This window comes from Anastrepha obliqua, chromosome 1 (genome assembly GCF_027943255.1).
Source record: "Anastrepha obliqua isolate idAnaObli1 chromosome 1, idAnaObli1_1.0, whole genome shotgun sequence".
NCBI lineage: Eukaryota > Metazoa > Arthropoda > Insecta > Diptera > Tephritidae > Anastrepha > Anastrepha obliqua.
This window is the reverse complement of record NC_072892.1, coordinates 119,064,164-119,090,315: the sequence shown is the minus strand read 5'-3', so window position 1 is coordinate 119,090,315 and position 26,152 is coordinate 119,064,164. Positions and strand designations below refer to the sequence as shown.

Here is a 26,152-nt window from a genome sequence, read left to right as displayed (position 1 = left end):
ATTTTATTTTATTTTATTTTATTTTATTTTATTTTATTTTATTTTATTTTATTTTATTTTATTTTATTTTATTTTATTTTATTTTATTTTATTTTATTTTATTTTATTTTATTTTATTTTATTTTATTTTATTTTATTTTATTTTATTTTATTTTATTTTATTTTATTTTATTTTATTTTATTTTATTTTATTTTATTTTATTTTATTTTATTTTATTTTATTTTATTTTATTTTATTTTATTTTATTTTATTTTAAATAAATTTGTTTAATTTTAGTTTTGTTTAATTTAATTTACTTTATTTGAATTAAGTTTTACCTGAATTTTTAGTATAAATAATTTCCAGATAATTTTCATGTCCATTTTGGTTTTTAATTTTATTAATATTTTTCATTCTATTTTATTGTCTTATAAAATATTTTATTTCATTTTAATACATAATGTTCTCTTAATTTAATTTAATAAAAACTTATTTTATTTTATAATTTTCATTTTATTTGAATTTGTTTGATTTCACTTTTCTCTAATGTAATTTAGTTTGTTTTAATTTAATTGAAACTGATATTTTAAATAGTTTTCATTTTATTTCTGGTTTTTAATTCTTGTTTTTAATTTAGTTGAACTTTATTATGTTTGTATATTGTAATTTTTTTAAGTCTACCTTACTATACTTTTTAAGTAATCAAGTAATTTAAGTAATGTAATTTAATTTACCTTAATTTAATTTCATTTAATGCTGTTATATTTTGTTTTATTTAATTTTGTGCGAATTTTTTTACCTGTTTTGTAATTTCAGTTACCTTATTTTATTTAATATAAACTGAGTTTTTAGTTGGAATAAGTTTTAGATCGTTTTCATATCATTTCTGGTTTTTAATGTAGTTTAGTTTAATTTTTCACTAATATTTTAGATTACTTTAATTTAAACTAATCGGAGTTTCATTTGGTTTAACTTTATTTAGTTTGATTTAACTTGATTTTGATGTAATTTGGTTTATTTTAAGTTACTCCAATTTAATTCATTTTAACAATTTTTTTATTTTTTTTGAGTTGATTTTATTTTTTGGTTTTTTTAGTTCATTTCTTATTTTATGTTAGTTTATTTTGTTATTTTTTTTATATCTTATTTATGTTTTTCATTATATTTTACTTAATATTAGTGAACTTTTTTGTTTTAATTTTATTTAATTTATGTAATTTCATCATATTTTAGTTAATTTTATTTAATTTTTCTTTAATTGATTTTATATCGTTTATTATTTTATTTTAGTTCATTTTATTATTTTATTTTTATTCTATTTGTGTTTTTTTTTTAGTCAATATTAGTGAATTTGCTTACTTTAATTTTATTTAATTTATGCCATTTTATTATATTTTAGTTAATTTTATTTAATTTTTCTCATATTCATTTATTTTTGGTCTTTTATTTGATTTTCATATAATTTTTTTCGTATTTTATTTAATGTTATTTAATTTTTCTTTAATTCATTTCTTTTAGTTTTTTATTTTATTATCATTTAATTTTTTTTTTTCATTTCATTTAATTTTATTTACGTTTCTTACTTATCAGAGCGACAAAGTTAAAGCATATCCTCACACCAATTCAAGTCCATATGCTCTGCAATATTTCCCAAAAACAAAGGTAAACAAACTCTCTGCATAGCCTTTGCACCGAGCAATCATATTTGCTCTAGACCAGCACTCCAACAATATTTCTATCGCATGCGATAAAAAACTTAGTAGAGCGCTAAATGGGCTTGCTGCATTACACTCTCTTTACTAACAACCATACATGCATGCGCACACACGCTCACGAGTATCGCCTGCCTCAACACAGATACAACTCCAAACGATTCAATACGAGTAGATCCGTACGTTGGCAACCACGTCAAAAATTGTCTTCTTTTACTTTGCCATATTTTGTTGTGTTTGGCGCTCTGGATGGCGCATTCGTTCGTTTATCAACTGACTTGCTGGTCGGTGTATTATTATTTGGTTTGTCACCGTTTCAGTTGCCTATGAGACGTCGTTGCGGTAATGTTTGTAGGCGGATTATTTTAATCGGTAGTGAAATTAAATTTACTTGAATTTTCGCTCACGGTATTGGCTCTAAATATTCGACGCGTGCTTTTTTAACATGTTTTGGCTGGCGCGGATTATAAACGTGTAATAAAATAACACAAAACAAAGCGCGTGAAATGAAAAAAAGTGCTAATAATTTTGACGGGAAAGTGTTTTGAAATTTTAAGGGTTTTTACCAAAATATTAACACGCGAAGTGTATTTAAAGAAATATATTTATATGTGCACATTTGTTTGTGTATTTGTGCGAGTCAAAGTGAAGTGTGAAAATAAAGTGAAGTAAGGTGAATAGCTGGCGAATAACTGGCATGCAAACAACGGCTAAGCCATACGCAAAATGAAATAAAACAAAAGGAATAAAAGTAAAACGTCAAAACGTCAGCGTAGTGTTTATTTTTCGTTTTATTAGGACGAGTTGAAGTGTGGCCTACACGAATGCGAAAATATCAAACTAAAATTGAAGATTGAATTTAATAATTCTACTGCTGTTGCTAAGAAAAATTGCTGCAAATATCGCCTGCAAATCTGCTTGTCAATTGGTAATAATATTACATACATACATCTGTACAAAGTATGGGTTTTACACGTCTCAGCTGCACTTGTGCACATTTTCTTTTGGCAGTAGCTTAATTTGTGTGGGTGTGTATGTGTGCTTGTTTTTGTGTAGTCATGTGCGTGTATCGATATCGGTTTGTCCCGCTTCAGCTTATGTTGTGAAGCGAGTTTACACTTATTTGCCAAACGCAGTTCAAAAGCTGAGCTTAAAATGTGTCCTCTTGCCTTGCCAGGCCCCGCATCCAGTAGCTATTGATGTGCGCGCTTAAATTTGCTTAGCCGCTAGAGACGTTGTGCGGTATTACGCGATGTTAAATGGCTTTTGTTTTTACAATTGTTTATAACACTAGTCAACAAAGAGATAATACATTTTTCTGTGAAAGAGGCATTTCTCGAATTGAAAACAATTTATTTTGGCACCAATGCTGACCATTGAATAAGAGGTTTCATGAAAATGAGCGATGAAGTTTGAATTAAAAAACGTGAAATATGTATTTGTATATATAAAAAGAACCGATCAAAACAAATTTAAAGCGATTTTCAACAATAATAAGTCGGATGATATTAAGAAAACTCGTTGTAAAGAAAGGTTGTGGTCTTTTTTCTTAAAATTTTGTTTTTCGGTTTTGCCGTGCTCTACTTCAGCGCTACAATCCAGCCAATATTTCTATTTTTTTATTATTTTTTTTTTGTTCTTTTTATTTTTATATTTTTGTATTTTTCTTTTTGTCACCGCGCTCCACTACAGCAGTACAATCCAGTAAAAATTTCTATTTTTAGTATTTTTTATTTTCATTCTTTTATTTTTTTAGTTTTAAATTTTTTATTTTTTTTTATCTTTTTTTTATTTTTTTTTTTTTTACCGCGCTCTACTTCAGCAGCACAATTCAACAAATATATTTTTAAAAATTTTGTCTAATATTTTTTATTTATTTATTTTTCCCCCCCCGTGCTCTACATCAACAGCATAATCCAGCAAATATTCTGTAAATAATTCAAAGTTTCCCCACCACAACTCCTGCGCAACGGGAATAACTACCAAAATGCGGGCGTAGCCATCCCCCCATCAATGCACTTTCACCTTGTCTGCCTTTCTGACTGTCGATCTGTCGCCATTCTATGAAATAATATTCCATTTGACCCTTGACGTTGGTATTTGCCGTTTATTGTTTGCAGTCATCGTCGTTGTCGTTGTTTTCGTTGTTTTTATTGTTGTGCAACCAGTGACAATCACATTTTGTGCTTTCGCAAATGACGATATCGGCGACAGAGAAAACACAATACTGCTATGTAAAAGTAGAGTGCAGCAGCAACTGAGCAGCAGCATCCAGCACAAAAGTGGCTGGAGAATAAAGCATCAGCAACTGCAACTGAGAACGTCCAGCAGTCTAACCTTATCTAAACCGGTTTTCATAAGCTTTGTTTTTTTTTACTCGCCATATATTTCTATAAATCAGCTTCGTTATTTGTTTTATTTGTTATTATTTCTTTTTAATATTTTTTTTTTGTACTTTTTTTTCTGAATTTATTTTTGTTCTTTAATTTTTAATCCATCCATTCGGTAATACGCATTTAAATTCTCCAAAGCTTTGCCTGCTACTCTTCTTCTTCTTTGACTTTGGGTGTTTGCCTTTTATTTTTGCTTACTACTTGTTGTTACTGTTTGCAATTTAACTACAATTTTTCGCGTTTTGTTCGACGGCCTGTTGCTTTCCGTTTCCGTTCTTCGCCGCGTTCGCTTCGTTGAGTGCACATTTAAATTTGTTATTTTGCTTTCAATTTGATAAGAATATATTTTTCTTCATGCCCTTCGACGATGTCTCGCTTAAAGTGATTTAATTAAATCGAAAATAAATTACAAAATTAAATTTGTATATGACTTTATTGCTAGCGAAGTGGGCAGTTGATAAGCCACACACAGCCAATCACAGAACAAATGGTATTGTATTGTATATACAGGGTGGCGTAAAATTAAAAATTTTAATAAATACTTGTGAGAGGCGTAAACGCTGGAGGTGGTAAAGAGTTAGTGGCGCAGGTGGCGCAAAATTAATCATCCATTTTTGTTTTGAATACCTTTTTTGCTAAATAAAGAAAACAATTTTTTTTTTTTACTGATTTCCATCTGTTTTTTGTCCTTTACGCGCTGCATTGCTTGGCTGTTCTTATAGAGTTGTCTGGTTCACAAGTGTCAAATAAAAAAAATATAAAAATTTTTATTTAGTTAGTCTATTATTACTTTGGGGGAAAATAAATCCATCTAAATAAGTAATATAGAATTTTTGCACAATTGGTTAAAACTGTGTTCTGGTCAATCTTTAACTGCTGGGCGATGCTATGACTACTAACATGCCGGTCAACTTCGATTATTTCTGTGATTTTCTCGACATTTTCCACATTATCGACATTTTATTTAACATCAAAAACGCCTGAAAGGAATCGACGAAACGAAAATTGCTTGCATTTTCGCCTCTACCAAAGAAAATCTGTCAAATCTACCGAATTTTCGCTTTGTTGACTTCCATTGTTGGCGCCCTGTAACGCACAACTGAATGGAGCAAACAAAAAACGCCAAAAGATTTCTTTATAGTATGAAATGTCACCTTGACAACGAGCATAAACTTTAAATTGTTTGAACGGTACTTTACGAAATATCGATCACTGCAGCCATCTACCGAGAAAATAATGGATTTATTTTTACCCAAACAAATTTAATTGACGTACAACGCCATTTGCAAAGATTTTAAATATTCCGTTGGGTGCTTAATTTTGCGCCACCTTGTACAAACACATACGTAGCTGTATGTCATTCCATGAAAATGTATCAAATTAAAATTACACATTTTGAGTTCATTACAAGATAATGAATTGTAAAAAGTTGTAAACTGTCAGCGCTTGAATACAGAGAATATTGAAATTATCATTGTGCTGTGAACTGAATATGAAAAGTTGTCTACTAAATTGACATTTTTTCGTTTTAAAATTTTTAGTGCTTAAAAAAAATAAACAAAAAATAAAATTTCAGTGCTTAGAAAGCTCAGTTATCGCCCATTTGTGAGGGAGATATGCATTGAACTGTGATCCGTGGCTAATTAAATAGTACATGCAACAGATTAGGAAAACCATGTTTGATTTTTTTTTTTATTATTATTATTTTTTTTTTTGCTTTCATCGGAAAAATATATTTCTCTTCTTGATAAGGAAACGTCAATTAATTTACCCCTAATCCAGTGTTCGAGTGAGTTGTCAGCCATTTTTAATTTCATGCTATTTCTCTCAGAACTATAAAACTTTGTGCATTTGTGCCAAATTTCTATGAATTTTAAGTTGCATCTACTAGATTTTGATTTCAATCACGAAAAAGTTTTAATTAAAAAAAAATTTTCACGCATGTAGAAATTTCACCCATGCAGAAAACTAATCTGACGCAGCCAAGCAAATGCTTATACGACATATTTTCAAATGTAGAATCAGGGTTTGAAAACAAATTTTCAAGCCAAGTCACATAGCTTCTTCGTAGTTTTCAAATTCCTTTTCAAATTCAATAGCGAAGTCTGTTGCCTTCAGTTCAAGTGGTTGTGTGTCAACAGGTGTTCAAAGTGTATCGTGGGTTAAAGTGTTTTCTGTGAACTTTAAATTTCGTTACATTCATTTCGGGTGATTTTTTTAGCTGCTTTTGGTTGCCTTTAAAACACACCACAGCACCATGGAAGGTCTTATTCCCCTGCAACACTCATAGAAGATGCTTTCTCATCAACAAACTACGTAATATTAATGTCGACAGATTTTGAAAAGGCCTTTGACCGCATTGGAGTCCATGTTGTTCTTGCAGCGTGGCATATTGGCCCGAAAATTGACCAGTTGGTAAAGTCCTTCTTAACGAATCGTACATTTCAAATCAAAATCACTGGTGTGCCTTCCTCAATGCACCGCCTTAAAAACGGTATACCCCAAGGCTCTCCCCTCTCAGTGGTACTCTTCATTATAGCTTTCGAGGAAATAAATAAAATTGCATCCAAACAAAAAAGTTTAGACTTCCGGATATATGCTGACGATCCTTTCTTTTACGCAAAAGTCAGAGACATCAATAAAGTACCATCAATATTCGAAAAGCTGCTTGACGATATTAGCTCCTGGAGCAAACATTCGGGAGAAATTTTATCATACAGCAAATGCAATACCCTGCATAACTGCCGGAAGAAAAGTTGTCCACAAATACAAATTAATCATCAAAATACAAATATAGCTGAGGCTAATGCGCTGAAGATACTTGGCATTGCATTCGGCAATAAATACACTTTTAAAGAACATTGTCTGTACCTCAGGAATAGTCTTACTAACCGACTTAACATCATCAAATACCTCTCATCTAAGCACCTTCATATCCACACAAAGACTCTCATTAACATAACTAGAGCTTTATTAGTATCAAAAATAGACTATCGACTACCTATTTATGGTGATTGCACAATCTCGAACCTAAAATTACTAAACAAGCCTTGCCATACCGCAGTTCGTAGAAGCCTTAACGTCTTTCCAACATCTCCTAGTAAGTGCATACTTTCCGAGGCTGGCCTACCTTCTATCCCTGATGGATACAGAAGTCTCAACTTTAGGCTAATCCCGAAGCTTTTGACCACCACCAATAGACTTCTTTTTAATACCTTGAAGACTGCTTCCAAGCACAAGCGAACATACAAAATAAAGTCCGCTATACGAGAGTGCATTTCATCACTGTATAATCTGGGAATTCAAACCCCAAAAACATCGCTTAAATTGTGTCAACAGGCCCCTTGGACCTTCCCCCCACCTCAATAAATTCTGACCTCCACAAGTTCTATAAAAATAACACTAGCTCCAAACTATTCAAACAACTCTTCGGCGAACTAGTCAATAGAGAAGAGTTCGCTAGTAGAACTCACATATTTACAGACGGGTCTAAATTCGGCGATAGCACAACTTTCGCTGTAGTGCACAACAATGGTGCAATGATAACAGGAGGCTTGTTACCAAGTTATAGCTCAATATTTTCATCCGAAACAACCGCTATTCGTAAAGCAGTGGACTTTGCGTCGGAATCGAAAAGTAATTCGCCATGTTTACCGATAGCTTTTCGGTAATACAAGGGATATCCAACGATTTACGGTAGTAGTCAAATTCCCTCCCAAATACGGAATTACTTAATAAAACATGGAAACAAAATACGTATCGTCTAGATACCAAGTCACAAAGGCATTCTGGGAAATGAATCGGCAGATCTAGCGGCCAAATACATGCACCAATCCCCAGTAACTCTATTTACTCCACTTGTTTCTAAAGACCTTCAAGCTTACATAAACAGTTATCTCCTTCGACAAAAATATGTATCGTGGGCGCAATTCAGGCACCCGTATAATGCTTTTAACCCAGAGTGTGCAAAAACCAATATATGCATCCTCATTATCAAGGAATCAAATTTCCGTATTCGTCCGTTTAAGGATCGGTCACTTCAGGTTAACCAATGAACACCTTCTTCTATCCACGCCTCCTCCCACATGCCCTTTCTGTAACGATCAACTTAACCTTATACACATAATAGACATCAGTGCAAATTTAAATACTAAACGTGTACCTATCTTTGGTTCCAAAAACCCCTCCGAACTTTTGAAAAATACCACAACAGAAAATGCAATTAAAATATATAAGGCAATCGGCCTAATTGAAAGCCTGTAAAATTGTCATTTATCCTATACCTTAAAACTTAAACATAATCTCAAAATTACCAAGCACCGAAGACCCAAGCCGCTAGTTTGCTCTGAAGTAGTGTAATATTTTATATTATTCTTATGAATAATATAATAATAGCTGCTTGAGAACTATCGATATTGATAGATATGATTTGACAGCTGAGAACTGCAAATTGTGTTATAATTTCTGTTCAGTAAGGTTTCACAAGTAATCACGAATCGTTTAACGGCATGTCAGCACAAAGCTTCCAAATTAGGGAAATTTATTTTGAAAAAAACAAAAAATCCGTTCTCGTAGTTCATAGAGTACTTCGTTCATTTTACGTGCGGTTTTCACGAAGGTCCTTATTTCTTTCGAAATGAGGAAGGAGTTGTCGTGGAAACAGTCAAAAGACAAAATCATTGTATGAAGTACGGAACCACCAGAACATTACGATAGAATGACACCCGAAAGTATTATTTACGGAAATGTTGGTTTAACTCGTATGCTGTGAGCCGTTTATTGTCGATATAAAACGAATTCAAGTCCCTGTTTGCTCAATCAATGCTTAAAAATTTAGTCTAAAAAACAAATCCTGAAGGTTTCGCGTAGCTGATGGGAAGAATGTTGACGATATCTCGATTGCACTAATGTTGATTTTGAATGGAATATATGAAGCCAATGACGAATCTATTGAAAATATTTGGAATGGAAGGCCAATGTGAAAAGATTCATTCAAATTATTAACCTGTGCTACCAAACTAGATGAGAAAAGTACAACGAGAAGTTAGTGAAAATTTAGAGACTTATAGGACAAATGTTAGTTGGTTGATTCAAATGGTGTTTCATTCTGAATCCAACTAGCGCTTTCGCATCATTTTGTTGCCACATCCACGCTACCAACCTGTTTAACGGTTACTTACAACATCCAGTCTATGCGGTTTAAGAACCTTTTTAGGTTGTTGACGTTTAAGCCAGACAGTTGTTCGCGACTCTCGAACAGTGGTTTGCCCAGGGTTGCATTTTTCTCCTTCCATAAGGCTGGGAATTCACAGAGAAAGTGGAAAATCGTTGACTTTTTCTCCGATTGTTTACAATTGCTTGGGTGTCTGCTTGTTCCCCGTTAGAGCAAAAGCCAGTTAGCAGTGTTTGCAGGCAGCCGTGAGTTTACAGGCATCCCTTCACTTCATATTTATCAGTAGTGACATTTTTTTGTGGTTGTAGGTGGGCCATAAAGTTCTACTAACTTTGCATGTTTTCTGGTCCCTACATCTGCATTCCACAACTTGTAGATATCTTAAGGAAATTGCATTCTTGATTGCATCCAGTGATGTGAGTACCTATTCTGCAAGAATTTTATTCATGGCTGAGCCAGATGGGGCAAGTGTTCGACAAGCGTTCGACAAACAGCCGTGGTTTTTTCGTAGCATTTGCCCAGTCAAGCAATAATTCTACCGTTGACTTGCTAAATCTAGACCGACCTGGTCCAGCGCCTGCTTAAGGATAAATGAATGTTCACATGTTGGTCAGAAATTTCTGATTTAAGATAAGTTTCTCTTCTACAGAGCTCATTCGCGATGCAATTTTCAGCAACTTCTCTGGTCCAAGAACTCAGGCAACGTTCGTGGTCCAACGCTTAGTCAGCTCATTTAGTATAGATCTAAAGTCGATGCCACTTCTGATGAAGTTTTATTGAACTGCAGATTTTTTATGTATGCCAGTTTGACTGTCTGAGTGGATAGTGATCGGTTGTGTTGCAACAGACGAGTTCCAGACGTACAATGTAGCCTGCCTTATAGCTATTAACTCAGCTTGAAAAAACTGCAGTAGTCAGGTAGCTGTAGAGCTAAGTTCGGTGGCAGCACTTTTGAGTGGTTGTCACTTGTTATTTAGAAGTTCAAATAAATCTATTTAAATTATTTAAAAAAATTTAATTATTTTAATTAAAATAAATTTACTAAAATAAACTTAAAAAAAAACCTTAAAAAAAACCTAAAAAAAAACAAGCTGAAATAAAATTGTGTTAAAATAAATAAAAATAATATTTTTTTTTGCATAAAATTAAATATTTTTGTACTTAGTCTGCAAATTGTGACAGTATGAAATTTTTTTTTCTCTTTATTATGATAATATTTGTGTAGCTCAATTACGTATGGAATAAAATATTGGCCAATGGCCATCCGATGGTCAAATTTTTCGATGAGGCATAATTGAGGTTCTATGCCGTTAATGTGCCGAATTATCTCATCCTTTAGCTCTTGAATTGTTGCTGGCTTATCGACGTACACATTTAAATAACATTTCAAATAACCCCAAAGAAAGAAGTCCGACGGTGTCGTTGACGTTTAGATGTGGTTCACATTCAACATCGGCCCTTGAAATTTAACCACCATTTGCAAAAATTATAAATCTTTGGTTAACGTGATTAATTTTTGTCACCTTGTGTTTGGCGTGCACACCCTTTGTTGGTTGCTTGGAAGAACTTCTATAATTTTTGTTTGGGCTCTGGGAGTTTTCCGACAAATTTTTTATGCATATGAAATTTGTACAAAAGTACTCGATTTGGGATCACAAGTGGATTTCCCAATTTCACTCTACTCATTTCGAGTTTGCTTTTGTGGTTACTTCAATTTTGGTTTTTTGTTTTTTGTTTTGTAGATCTTACACGGTTTACAACTAACTTCTCCTCAAAACACATTTCCACAATTCTAATTAAAAGTCACTTGTACAAAAAACACCTGCACCCCACACCAACTGTTAAAAATATGAGTAATTTTTATTTGCCGAAATGTTAATCACTGCTAATTCTCAAGCGGCTTACAAAATCCATTACAATCATGCAAGGCGAATGTTTGCTGCGAGTACTAGCAGCGCTACCAACGGCATACCAAACAATTCCTCTCCAATATCCACTTGTTCTCCTTCTCCATTCACAACTCACCCCTCTCAAGCAGTTGTTGTTTAATGAAATTCACACCACATAACAAGAACAAGTGATAACAACCATAAAGTGTAAATATAACTTGTCCCCTAGCGAAATGTAAAGTGTGGGTGTTTGAAAGCAGATTAATTGCACGAATAAGTAGCGCACAATTTCGTAAATATAAACAATAATAAAATAATAATAAAAATGCACGCAAGTCTGTATGTATGTACATACATTGGGCCAATAATAAAAAAGAACCACTTGCTCATGTGGCCACTCATTTGGGCTGTGGGTAATGTGTATCGCATGCCTTCTTAGAAGAAGTAGCTACGAATAGTCAATCTCCAACACAGCTGGGATCAGCCATTAGATTGTCGAATGTTCAATTAAAAGACGCACTTATTGCCTGAACTTTAATTGCTCCTGCAACACATACACCCGGTCGGACAAGCAAGTGTTTGTTGAATAGTTGCAACTGGATTTGAACCCGTTGAAATGAGATATACCCGTACAGGCGTTGGATTAGGAACAGTTAACCATTTCTAATTTGTCTTTAAGTAAAAAAATATTACGTTTAATATTTTAATATTCATTTATGAGGAAAATGTTTCTAATATTCATTTTTAAGCGTCTATGTGTGAGTTTTATTAACTAAAATTGCAAATTTTATATTTCGTTGTTTGGTGAAAAATAAACCCATTATTTTCTCGGTATATGGGTGTAGTGTTCGATGCTTTGTAATTTCGATACTCTAACAGCAAATTAGGTGCAACTTTGGGTTCGCAGATTTCGTTCAGGTTTTTTTTTGGATTTTAAGGGCAAAGTTGAGAATGTCGATAAAATCATAGAATAATCAAAGTTGATTGGCATGTTAGTGGTCGTAGCATCGCCCAGAAGCCAAAGATCAACCATAAAACAGTTTGGAACTATTTGCTCAAAATGAAAAAATACAAAATTCTGGATTTCTTTTTCCCCAAACTAATATAATTGAAACTAATTTATTCAGTAAAGCACTCATTTCAAACTAGCGCAATGAGGTATATGTAAATACAGGGTGGCTGATGAAAGCCGCTACCAAAAAAAATTGAATAACTTTTTTTCTTTTTAAGTTATCTGTTCCATTTTTGTTTTAATTTGCAGATTGATCTTTAAAATTTATTAAAATGGATAACTGGGACACGGAAACAAGTAAAGCACAAGTAAAGCACTCATTTCAAACTAGCGCAATGAGGTATATGTAAATACAGGGTGGCTGATGAAAGCCGCTACCAAAAAAAAATTGAGTAACTTTTTTTCTTTTTAAGTTATCTGTTCCATTTTTGTTTTAATTTGCAGATTGATCTTTAAAATTTATTAAAATGGATAACTGGGACACGCAAACAAGAATTTGGATAGTCCGCCGCTATCACGCACTGGAGTCCGTAGTTTTGGTACAGAGAGAGTACAGGCGGATGTTTGGCGGCGATCCCCCGAGCAGATGGACCATAATGAGACTGGTGAATAATTTTGCTGAGCAAGGAACAGTCGCAAGAAGGCCTTATCATCGAAACCCACCAGTTCGGACGGAGGAAACGATCGCTGCTGTAGCTGCAGCTATACAAAGCAATCCAAGGGTTTCAACAAGAAGCTTATCTGCTCAACTTGGTGTCAGCCGACAGTCTTTGCAAACAATAATGCACAAAGATTTAGACTTATTTCCCTACAAAATTCAAATGGTTAACAAACTGAATGCAGCAGACTTGCCGATTCGCTTGGAATTTTGCCAGAAGATCCTGCAAATGGTGGAAGAAGACCAAAACATGTTAAACTGCCTTTTCATGTCTGATGAGGCCCATTTCGATTTAAACGGCAATGTGAACAAACAAAATTGTCGAATATGGAGTACTTCTAACCCACAGATACTCCACGAGACGGAATTGCATCCTCTTCGATCACACGGAAAGAATTTTTCTATCCAGAACTACGCCGAAAGAGAATTCCTTTCAACTCTGTGTGGTTTCAACAAGATGGGGCAACGTCTCACATAGCCCAGACTGTTATGACAGAGTTGCGACGAAAATTTCCCAATAAACTGATTTCAAGAAACTCCGAATTTCGTTGGCCCCCCAGGTCGCCTGACCTTACTGAACCTGACTTTTTCTTGTGGGGTTTATGTAAACAAGAAGTTTATAAAACAAAGCCAACAAATTTGGATGAACTAAAACAATCCATTCGGGCAACAATTGCGGCTATTCCTGTCGCAACTCTCAAAGCAGCAATGAACAACTTTTTACTAAGATGCCGCACTTGTGTCAACGAGCATGGGGGGCATTTAAATTCAATTATTTTTAAAGTTAAGCTACATTTAATAAAATTTAATGACCTTCAACTTGAAAAAAAAATAAATGAGTTCCATACACTAAAAAATAAGTTATTTGAGTTTCTTAATGTAGCAAAATTCATTGGCCACCCTGTATAACAGGTAGCAAATATTCCTACAACTAAAGGGTGGTTTTTAAGAGCTTAAGAATTTAAAATACTAAAATAGTACAAAACAGAAAAATTTTTGAAATAATTTATTTTTTTTTATCTGGTAGATAATTTTATAGCATTTATTTTTTAAAAACGATATCCGGCATATGACCGCCGCGGCTACGAGTTGCACTCCAATTCTTGACTACTTTTTTCAATAAATCCGAATAATAAATCCGAATAAAATGTGAATAGTAAACCCAAATGAATAAAAATGAGCTTATAGGCACACAAGCCAAGATCCTTACGTAAAATTTTCCACGTAATCAAAGGACAAAGACCAAAAGTTGAGAACGAGTCGACATTTCGGCGTCTTCTTCAATACTCCGTTCAATGAACTTCACGAACAAATTTTTTTTCAAAGCAAATTTCGGCAATTTGGAAGCGTTGTTCAGGCATTAAAAAAATCTTGATGACTTGCCAAACCTCACTAAACGGAAATGTCAACACAGTTTGCTATTCTCCGCTGTTAAACCTTAGTTATCGACATCGATAGTTCTCATGCAGCTAAAGAAAACTGATTTATATACTAAAGGGAAAATTAGTAGCAAACTAATAAATAGAGAAAGCTAAGCTCTGAAAGCATATTTTGGGCAGTTTTGCTTTCGAAAACTGTTTTTTTTTATTGTTATAAACTACAAAAAAGATCTTATTCGAAATAAAAAGAAAGTAACGACAGCAAAGCCTGTCTTCCTTGAGGTTTTTTTATGGGGCGCCGCTACCTGCCAGTTTTAATTTATGGATACTTTTTTCTAATTAGTAAAAACAAAAATGTGCTTAAAATTTTTAAAATACTGCGCATTGGATTGAATGAGAGGGGACAGGCCAAAATTCCTTTGTTCATATATTAAAGCATATCCTAAGCAAACCAAACCAGAAAAACGGTTTTTTAAATGGCTGCAATGTGAGATATTTCAGACTTTTATTAATGAAGTACTTAAATCGTTTTCAATTATATTTTTTTTTGGGCATAACAGTTTAGTTACGTATTTGCTGTTGTCCTGATCTCCTCGTGGAGCAAAAGTTTTGCACAATAAATCTAAATCTAAATTTTATTAAATGCAGCACTGCAAATGTCATTCTAGTTGCAATTTGTGGCATCGAGTTCCCTATCGATGGTTCTGCGCCAAGTGTTTGCTTGAGCGCCAGGACACCTGGAACCCTGGAGATTCTACTTTAGCGCCTGCCTTGCGATATGGTTCGAGGGTTTGTCGAGGGTGTGACTGACTCAGCACCATTTACGCCTCCCAATCTAAATCGGGTGCAGTTTATTGTTGCGTACGGCTCCATAAAACTTCGTTTCTTAATTTTTTCTGCCATCTTGAACGAAGCATTATTATATTTATTTATTAACAAATGTTTGTGAAGAATACCTGGTATATTAGCGCTCGAGTGCAGTGGAATGCTCGAAAATCTGTAAAAAGCTTTCAAAAGCGGAGTTTAGCAACTAAAGTTCTCCTACGTAGCCTCTTTTGCTTGCCTGAGGCACAATTGTAGTTGCTTTCTACTAATAATAAAGATCAAATATTTAGTTAATTATTCCCCGACTGTTGGCGCTATGCCGCCGCAACAATGCGGTTTTTATGCGGCCATAAACAGTCACTTCATCAGCATTTTCCCAAAAACATCAACTATTCAAAATTCAGCAATAAAACTAGAATTGCATAGATAAAAAAAGACTGAGACGATATTTTATGTATTATAAATACGTAAATTTAAACCTCTTCACTCCGAATTCCATAGAAGACCACCAGTTGGAACTAATCGATTTTCCTGCTGGGTACTCATTTATAGTCTTCAAATACTCATAAAATATAATTGTGTATAAATGTGGCACGCAAATGGATAAGTCATAAAATCCTAAATCACACACCCATATACACATATTTGGCTTATACGAATTTGTGTACATGAGTATGCGAGTAAATGTATGTCTGTAGGTCTCCAACTTCAGTTTGAGAGCACTTTTGATGAGTCGTGTACCCAAAGAATTATGCAATTCCTCATATGTCATTCCTTTTATCTCGCCCTGTATTTTGCTTCCTTGTTTTGATATGCATTGCTTTTGTTTTTTGTGCTGTTAGTTTTGTTTTGTTTTTCCCCCGCCAGGTGAGATTGAATTAAGCGCATCGCTCTTGGAGTTTGAAGTAGTATGGTGATAGTCAGCTCAATCCTTCTAATTTCGTTTCTACACTTGGAACATAATCTAATGGAGCTCGTAAAATTTCTGAATACTCTTTTATTTTTGGTTATTCTTTTTGTTTTTCATATATTTTGTTTGTTTGTTTTCTTGTTGACTGAGAATGAAGCAAAAGACTTTTTGTTGCTGCACAGATTGAGAGAATTAAGGGTTAACTGTTTCTGTTGACAGAGAAATTTGGGTCAGTTCAGATTCAGGAGAATCAACAATAACAAAAAAAAACAGAAAATGACAAAATAGAGTAAGGCAATACAAACATACAACAGCATAATAAACATGACATGGTATACACAAACAAGCACACGCATTTATGTGATCTCTAAAATACGTATGGCCTCTGCATTATCAGAGCGCATGAAATGCAGTTAATTACTAATTGAGAAAAACAAAATTAAATTAAATAATAATTGTAGCTGGAATGGTCAATATCTGAAATTCTATCATGCCAAATTTAAATAATTAATAAAAATCCTGAATTTAAATTAACTTGAAATCAAGAATTGAATTTAATAGTTTTTTAATGTGTTATTTTAATTTAATTTTTTTTTTATTTTAGTTTTTCTATTTAAATTTTTTCATTTTATTACATATTTTTTAACTCTTTCATTTTTTTTAAATTATTTTGTTTTTTTTATTTCTTTACTTTTATATTTTTATTTTTATTCTAATTTTTTTATTTTATTTATTTATTTTTTAATTTTAATTTTTTCTATTTAAATGTATTTATTTTATTATATATTAGCTTTAACACGCGGCCCCGCGCGCGTAGAAGCAGTTTTGAGGGATTTAGGATATGTATACAAAAAAGAATTACAAGCAATAATTTCATGGAAAATAATTTTTTATTAATAACCATAATATTACAATACCCGGCATCCGTTGCTATGCCTCGTTGAATAAAATCAAAACAACCAATCAGAAAAATATCAAGCAAAATTATTTTTATTAATTTTCTATCTCAAACCGTTTTTGAACTTTGCATTTGGGTCATAGTTGAACAGCTTATGCGGATTATGAAGTCTAGAGTGTGCTATAAATAGTGGGAAATAGGAAAAGCTAAGATTTTTGTGGATTAAATTTAAGCAAATATTCGATTATTAGTGACGAATGAGAGTGGTGGCGCGGCTTGGGGGCTGTGGGAAGGGAGTTCCATCATAAAAACATGCCTATAACCTTCATTGGGTGAAAATATGAATGTATAAAAATGTTTACGTCATTTGGTGTTGTCATTTCGTAGTGATACGCGTACAGACATTCACCTTTATAGTATAGATTTTTTAATTTTTTGTCTTTTTTAAATTATTTTGTTTGTTTTTATTTCTTCCTTTTTATTTTAATTTTAATTATTTGTTTATTTTTTTTTATTTCAAGTTTTCTATATTATTTAATTTTTTTTTATTTGATTATATTTTATTATTTTTTTATCTTTTTCATTTTTTTTAATTATTTCGTTTTTTTATTTCTAAAATTTTTAATTTTTATTTCTTTCACTTATATTGCTTTGTGTTTCTTCTTTTTAATTATTTTTTTTTTTTTATATTTTTTTTAACTCCACTGTTCTTGCCAGAATGTTAATATTATTGATAACTAAAAATACATCATTTCGTGTAACTAATAATATATGGTGGCGCAAATTTAATCATCCAATGTCGATTTTGAATAACTTTTTTACTAAATAAAAAGAAGTTATTTTGGGAAATCTTTACTAACTATTTATGATCTTGAAAGATTTTTATTTTGACTTTTACACGCTCCATTGCTTGTCTGTTTGTATACTACAGCTGGCTAGTTCACAAGTGTCAAATATGATTGCGCCACCTTGTACATATAGACTTAAATCTTCGTCTGCATTCAATTGTTCATATCCCTAATATGAATGGCATGGTGCTAAACTGTTCCATATACATTTTGTGGTACTGATCTCGTGTTAGCAACAACACAAACATTTATCTTCCCTATAAAAAATAAGAAAACACGATCGATACACTTTAAGTGCCAAAAAAAGTAGCCAAAAATATATTCCTTTCATTTTATTCCAACATTATTTACATTCAAAAAACAAAAACGCCTTTTAACTCAAAAAAGGCTGGAAAATCATATCAACCTGTTAATAATTAAATATGGATCTTTTGTATTGGATAATAGCGGCGCATCTTCAGCGCACCAAATTCACCAGTCGTTTTCACAGTGCCTAATGAATAACCAAATCCACGGGACTTTCCATCTTAAATTCATTTTATTAAATGGCCTTGGATTTTTATAGAGCTTCCGCTTCATAATCCTCCATAAATTTTTAATAGAATTGTGATCGAGGCTCTGGGAGAGCTAATCCAGTACACGAAGAAAAATACGTAGTTTGTCCATTTTACGCGCGCGTTTATACGCTGGCGGCATCATCGATTTATTGCAATATTCAAGCCACCATCGGCGGTATGCGGTCAGATTTATTCGAAAAAGTAGTCAAAAAATATAACTTTACAATCTTCAAATTGAGGAGGGATATGTTTTTTTTTTTTTTTTGTTTTGATTCTCATTTATATTATCTCAGGAAATTCAGTGCTACTTTCCGCTAACTTTGTAAAATTTGGCAACCGGCCCCAACGGCGACAAAGTAGAGGGCAAGTCGCAAATTATTTTCAGATTCAATGCAAATTTGAGAAATGTAGCCTCTCTACTTTTTCCTAAATGGACCCTCGTCACCTTAAAAATAAGCAATTTCATCCAGAAAAAAAAATTACAAACGCCTTATTAGAACAAATTTTCCTAACTAGTCTTCCAAAGTAAAGAAAGGGTAGATCCCAAGAAAGGGAAGATTCATTTGGTATCACCAAGAAGTAGGTTACGCTTCGATTACTTTCAAAGTGTACCTAACCAGCGGAATCACTGCATTTTAACTACTTGAACTCTGCCTTTGTCATTGGAAAGCTGTATGACTGGCTTTGAATATTTCTAGTTACAAACAGGTGTGCATACTTTTTCAGAATTATGCTTTTGGGTCGTCTCATCTATTTCTGTTTTTGAGCCATGCAAAAGTATGCGGTTGACGAGGGGTTATTGAAATGTGGTTTTCATTCGTCATCGAAAGGATTTTGCTCCATTTGTTAACAAGAGTAACGATGAATAGATTCCAAGTCTAACTTTGTTATAGCTGTTAATGCGTATTCTAAAGAATATGAGTTTTCTACTACTTTAAATCTATAACTGCCAACACTGATGTGTAATAATTCGCCTTGTACTCATTTTTCAACAGTTCCATATAATTTATTCCTTTAAAACGTAATTTTTAAAATTTTCGAGATCGCTGACAAAATAATCACTGGTATGTGTTTTTACAGAGTGAACGCTGGTTAGGATGCCCTGGATTTCCAAAAACTATTGTGCCGATACATTGAGGAAGCATCTTAGACTTTACTCCATCAAAATTCAAATCGTGCAAGCGCTTCAACTTAACGATTACAGTTTTCGTAAGAATTTCTGTTAGATGATATTGGAGCGATTTTGTACAGTAAACACTGTCTTTTGGAGTGATGGAGCTAATTTTTATTTGAAAGAAAGTGCGGTTATTGGTCACCTAGAGAACAAAATCCGCTATTAAACATGGTTTCAGGAGGATGGCGCTACCCCACACACGCCCAGAGAGACTGCGTGATTTCTTTCTTAACAAACTGATACCTGTAAGCCATTTCGATGGCGTATCGTATACCTCAAAAGTACAAAAGAAAGAAGCGAACCCAGCGACCATCTCAGCGCTAACAGAAAATATGACTCGCGAGACTAATGGCACGGGATATGGAGTAGTTTTTTGAGTTCATCCAGTAGAACGGGGCCATACGTTGTTGAGTTGAGTTAATTGGCACAGTACTTGAGTTGTATTCGATTTGTTTTTGTATGATACTCATGAATGCACCAGAATGAACCAACGGATTATGAGGTGGCACATTATTTTTTTTTTTTACAATTTTTTTATATTTAATTATTTATTAGTATTAACAAGACTTTACACTGCATTGAATTATTTCTCGTACTACTTATTAATTTTTTTTCGAATAAATCTGACCGCATACCGCCGATGGTGGCTTGAGTATTGCAATAAATCGATAATGCCGCCAGCGTATAAACGCGCGCGTAAAATGGACAAACTACTCTATAAATTTTGCGAACAGATTTGTTTTTGACGTGATAACGTCTTATAATTCGATTTAACCGGCTGCACGCACGAAAAAATGTGTCGTTACCTTGCTCATTTGGCGTTACCTTGCTCATTGTCGTTACTTTGAATGAACTGCAAGCGAAAGCGCGGAACGAACGACAAAGCAAACGAGCGGCAACGTTCGACATCTTGCTCTCTCCTACTTAGGTGAGCGTATATATGTATGTATATGCGCATATGTACATATATAAATTCACGTATTTGTATTTGCATAAGCCTTCTTATTGATTATTATTAATTTGATTTACTTGAAGAATTTAAAATAAAGCAAAGTTTGTTAATAATACCTGTTGTTTTAATGTTATTATTATTAATTTGTTTATTATATATGAAGGAAAAAATGTATGGTAAAATTACCATATACCTTATAAGATATGTTGTATACTAATATATGTATATAAACATGCATATACATATACAATTTCGCGCAATTTTCAAAAAGAACAAATCTATATGTAAAGATGCATACACGTCATATGGACATATCAAATATACGAATCTATTCCGTACGCAAGCAAATGTAAGCTAATGTGCTTGAACTGCAAGCGAGAGCGCGGAACGAACGAGAAAGAGCACAATCGGCCCCCGCGTTCGGCAACGTTCGACATCTGGCTCTGTCCTACTTGAGTGAGCATATATACAGGGTTGGCCATATTAAACTGACCCATTGAGTAACCCTATAACTTTTTACTGTAATTTCAGATCAGCTAATGACATACCGCGTTGGAAGCGTCAGTCGAAGGAGATTTATACCATGAAACAGTACACCCCAATAGAACGCGCTGAAATTGTTCAGCTGTACATTCAAAATTTCTTCTCGATTGTAAAAACGCAACGTGCGTGGAGAAAAAAAAATAAAGTGAAAAGTGCGCCGTCAAAGAACGCAATCAAGCAAATGGACAAAAGATTTTTGTCTTCCGGCACTGTGGCTAATACCCGACGTCCAAATAAAAAGCGGCCAAGACGATCTAACGAAAATATCGCGGCCGTACGAGCCAGTATCGAGTCATCGCCGCGAACGTCAGGTAATCGTCGTTCTGCTCAGTTGGACATCCCTCGGACCACTCTACGACGTATCATTCGTTTGGATTTGGGGATATTCCCGTACAAAATACAACTAAATCAACAACTGTTGCCGGCCGATAAGCCTTGTCGCTTGGAATATGCCAATTTTGTCGTCCGAATGGCCCAAACTGATGAGGATTTTTGGCATCAAATCATTATGAGTGATGAGGCCCATTTCTCCTTGAACGGAACCGTAAATAAGCAAAATTGCCGTTTCTACGCCACTGAAAACCCTCAAATTATTGAAGAGGTACCTCTCCACGACCAAAACGTTACAGTCTGGTGTGGCATTTGCGCTGATATGGTCATTGGGCCGTTCTTCTTTGAAAATGGTGAACACCAACCATTGACCGTCAATCAAGAGCGTTATCGGGCCATGATAACCGATTTTGTGATGCCGATTGTTCGTGAAAATGGTATGGAGCACTTCTGGTTTCAGCAAGATGGCGCACCACCACACACAGCACGAGCCACCGTCAACTTATTGAAGACTTTGTTCCCTGGCCGTTTGATATCAAAAAGCGGCGATTTTGACTGGCCGCCACGATCACCGGATTTGACGCCACCGGACTTTTTTCTTTGGGGCTATTTGAAATCTAAGGTTTACGTCAACAAGCCAAAGACACTAGGCGGACTTAAGGCCAATATCCGACGGGAAATAGCCGCCATATCGGCCGAGACGCTGGCCAAAACTATGGAAAACGGCTAAAAACGGGCACATTACGCTATACGAGCTAAGGGCGACCACTTGCGCGATATCATATTCAAAAAGTGATGTAAACGAATCTCCTTGAACTAAATTAAATGTTTTTCACAATGAAACACAAAAAAATGTTTCTTTTTCCATATTTTTTTAATAATCACATGGGTCAGTTTAATATGGCCAACCCTGTATGTATGTATATGCGCATATGTAGGTATATAAATTCACATATTTGTATTTGCATATACCTTCTTCCTGTGTGCATGGTAATGAACCATTTCTCTGTTGAGAATAGGACGATGATAGAAAAAGTAGGAAATGAAAGGGAGTGTTTCGAGTGTAAAGTGTCTTGAAAAAGGCAAATCGATGATGGTGCCTCTTAGTGTTGTTGACTTATTAACGTCTGCTGCACAATCGAAATCGAACATATCTTTCATGAATTTGATAAATGTTTCGTCATTTTTCACGTTTGTGCAAATGTAACTAGACCTATTCCATTGCAATTCCATTTACCTCCTCCTCTATATCCATACAAAATATCAAACAAATAAAATTAAAATTTTGTTTTGAAAATTGCAACCCTTACATCAGTATTTTTTTAAGACGTTGTCACGTTAAACTATCGTCAGTAAACCGACTTTACAGACAACCTCTTTTTTCAAAGTAAATTTCTACAACTTTCAAAGTTAGTTCTGGCGCTAAATGATTCATGATGACTTGCCAAGCCGTACTGAATAGAAATGTCAACATATTTTACTATTCTCCGCTGTTAAGCCTTAGTTATCGACATCGATAGCTCTCATGCAGCTAAAAAAACACCCGATACATTGCTTGTTCACATTTTAAAGACGCGTGTGTGCGCAAAGTTTAATGATGAATGCACACAACTGAGGAGTTTTACTGAGCTCGCCGAACATGCATGCGTAGGCCCTTTGCTTCAGTTGAGTGAACTTGAGTTGGCTTGGAACTGGCCTAAGCTGGGCTTGGCCGCCCTCCAGTGGCCGTTACTGCGGAAGTAATTTAACATTTTATTCCATAGTAAATGGTTACTCCTCTGTTATTTACCTTTTCGATGTTTTCGTATTGCTTTTGTATTTTTATCTTTTCGTTTTCTGCTATGCTTTTAGAAGTTGGACAGTGCGAGGTAAGGCAAAATACGCCAAGCCAACGGGTATGAACCTGAAAGGTGCCAACTTTAAAACATTTTACATTCGCCACTCTTCACTGTTGCCACTTTTATTTGGATTTGTTATTATTTGCAGTTTACTTTAAATGGTTTAATCTTTTATTTTTCCAACGAAATTGGTGCTGTTGTTGTTGCTGTAGCAGTTTACCAAGCGCTGCTTGGTATGGTAAAATGTTAATATTGCTTGGGCAAATGGAAAAAAATAAAAATTCATGCATGACACCGAATTTTGTGCTACATAAATGAGCACTGGCCATTTTGAAGCAGCGGCTTTTACTGTACAAACCTGGCCTGGTTTTTAACTTTTTCGCACAATAACGGAATAAGTCGCATTAAAAACACATGAATTGGTATTGATGTATACATATATGTGGATGTATATGTATGGAGATGTGTACACTCCGCGTCGAAGCGATAGCACATTAACCATTTGAACTAATTTTCACAATTTTTTGTGAATGTTCAATATTTTTGTATAAAAGTATAGTTCATTGTCTAACAAAAAACATTACATATGACCCATAAAGTCTGCGTACAGCTTACAAATATTTTTAAATTTATTAAAAACGCAATATAAATTTATGGTTGAAGACATATTTTATTGGGTTGTCCGGAAAGAAATTGCCGATTTTTTAAAAGAAAGTAAATACATTTTTATTAAAACTTAGAATGAACTTTAATCAATTACATATTTTCCATTTTGTTCGGTAACTTTTGCCATCTTTCCGGCAAATTCATTATTCTGCGCTTATAGAACTTCTGGCCTTTATTTGCGAAAGTCTCAACCAAGTGCGTTTTTATTGCCTCGTCCTTGCCGAAAGTTTTACCATTTAAGAAGCTCTGCAAAGACCGAAACAAATGGTAGTCTGACGGCGCAAAGTCAGGGCTATATGGTGGATGCATCAAAAGTTCCCAGCCAAGCTCTCTCGGTTTTTGGCGGGTGACCAGAGATATATGCGGTTTAGCGTTGTCCTGATGAAATATGACACCTGTACGATTGATCAATTCTGGTCACTTCTCGTTGATAGCTGTATTCAATTAGTCCAATTGTTGACAGTCGGCATCCAAATTAATCATATGGTTCTTTTGAAGCAGCTCAAAATATACCACACCCTTCCAGTCCCACCAAACTGACAGCATAATCTTCTTTTGGTGAATATCAGCCTTTGAAGTGATTTGTGGCGCTTCATCATGCTTGGACCATGATCGTTTCGATTGAAGTTATTGTAAACAATCCATTTTTCATCACCAGTGATAATCCGCTTCAAAACGGATCGATTTTTAGAAAGATTTTCGGTATGCAGTTTTATGGTTTATTAAATTTTAAAGCATGGTGTCGCAAAACTAATCATCCAATGTTATTTTTGAATAACTTTCAAAAAAAATGTTTGCATAAAGTACTAAAAAAAGATTTTGAGTGATGGAAATCTTTATTTTTACCTTTACGCACCCCATGTCTGCCTTACATGTGCAGTCTACACTGCAGCTGTCTAGTTCAAGTATCAAATAAGGTTGACGCACAACGCCATTTGAAAAAATCATAAATATTCTGTTACGGTGATTAATTTTGCGGTGATAAAGTTGCTAAAAGTTTGCGTTGATTTTTAAGAATTTTTTCCACTCATGTTTTAAGAATTTTTTCCACCATAAAGGATTTATATGGTTTTTGAACTATAATTTTCCAAAAAAAAAAAATAATGACCATCAAAAAAATCAGAAAAATCAAGAATGAATAGATTACCACGTTTGGTATTTAGCTATGGTGGAAAAGAAAATTATTAGGGCACTTTGGCCGCCACGTCACTTGGTAGATTCGGCAGTCAAATTATGGACGATCACCCCACTCGTGCAATCAGTCCTTGTTCAATAGCAACGAAGCGAAATGAACGAAAATTGTGTTGATCATTCTCATGGCAGGTGGTTCTACGTTACCGGAATGACTCGAATTTTTCCCGACCAAGGACTGCCGCCCCAGTAAACTAGCCCTCCCACTCTACTGTGTAGATTTTTTTCGTATATCACTAACACAATCTTATCGCCAGCCGAATTCTGCACGATCATTTCACATGCATTCACACACTCGTCCCATCACTCGTTGGTCAGTCAGCATCGAAATGCTATTGGTTGATTTTTTCATATATCTCAAACAAATTATTATTATTATTATTTTGTAAATACACCCCAAGTGACGTCAGTCCATCAGCTGATTCTGTCAAATTCGCGGAGAGCTGAATAACGGTCCGCTAAATAGCGCACCTCTAAAACTCTTTTCACCACGAAGAAAAATAATCAAAACTGGTCAAAATGTTGATGTGTCAGCATTTGTCGCGGTCTGTATCCAGGTACTAACGCGAACGTTTGCTTATTTTTTTATGGTGAGGAAGCGAAAAATGTGAGAAAAGTGGCTTAAAGCATTTGTGAACAAACCGTAGTTATTATTTAATGCTTAGTTCATTTTTTTTATACATCCATTTTTTTCTTGCTTTCCAAGTGTCAGGCGTCAGTCTTGAAATTTTTTTAATGTGCAAACTCGAGCAATTTTTTTATTTCGTTCACTTTTTTTTTTTTTGTATTTTTTGAGTAGTTGGCAATTTTTCTGATTATATTTTTTACGCCGTTACTTCTTTAGCGGAATTAGCGCTTTTTCTTTTCCCTTTGTTTGCTGCGCTGCTAGTGGGTGTACAGTTAAGGGCATTATGTCCGAAATACAGCCAATTTTTTCTCATGCCACAGTTTTCAAGTCCATTCCCGCGTGATGCCAACGGTGCGTGTCAAGTTTTGGATTGCCACAGTGCACCCCACGCGCAGACCTACACATGTAAATGTCACCATTTGATTGCCTTATTTTTTGTTGTTGTTTTTTTATGTTTTCTTTTTGGGGACTATTGCTCTTACCTCTTACATTTTGGGTGAAATAAAATCTTAATTACAATTTAATTGCATAATATTTATGCTTATTTAATGCGCTGATGTGTGTTGTGGGTGTTGTTGTTTGTTAGTATTCAAGTA

The 26,152-nt window shown here is 34.2% G+C and overlaps 1 long non-coding RNA gene across 1 annotated transcript in view; it reads left to right on the top strand.

Annotated features, from left to right (window-relative positions):
• Positions 1 to 1,946: 1,946 nt before the first annotated feature.
• The window catches only part of LOC129235868 (uncharacterized), a 40,554-nt gene continuing 16,348 nt past the window's right edge, over positions 1,947 to 26,152 (top strand). Inside the window, exon 1 of the long non-coding RNA XR_008581607.1 lies at positions 1,947 to 2,620. This is a non-coding gene — a long non-coding RNA (uncharacterized LOC129235868). The remainder of the gene's footprint in view (positions 2,621 to 26,152) is intronic.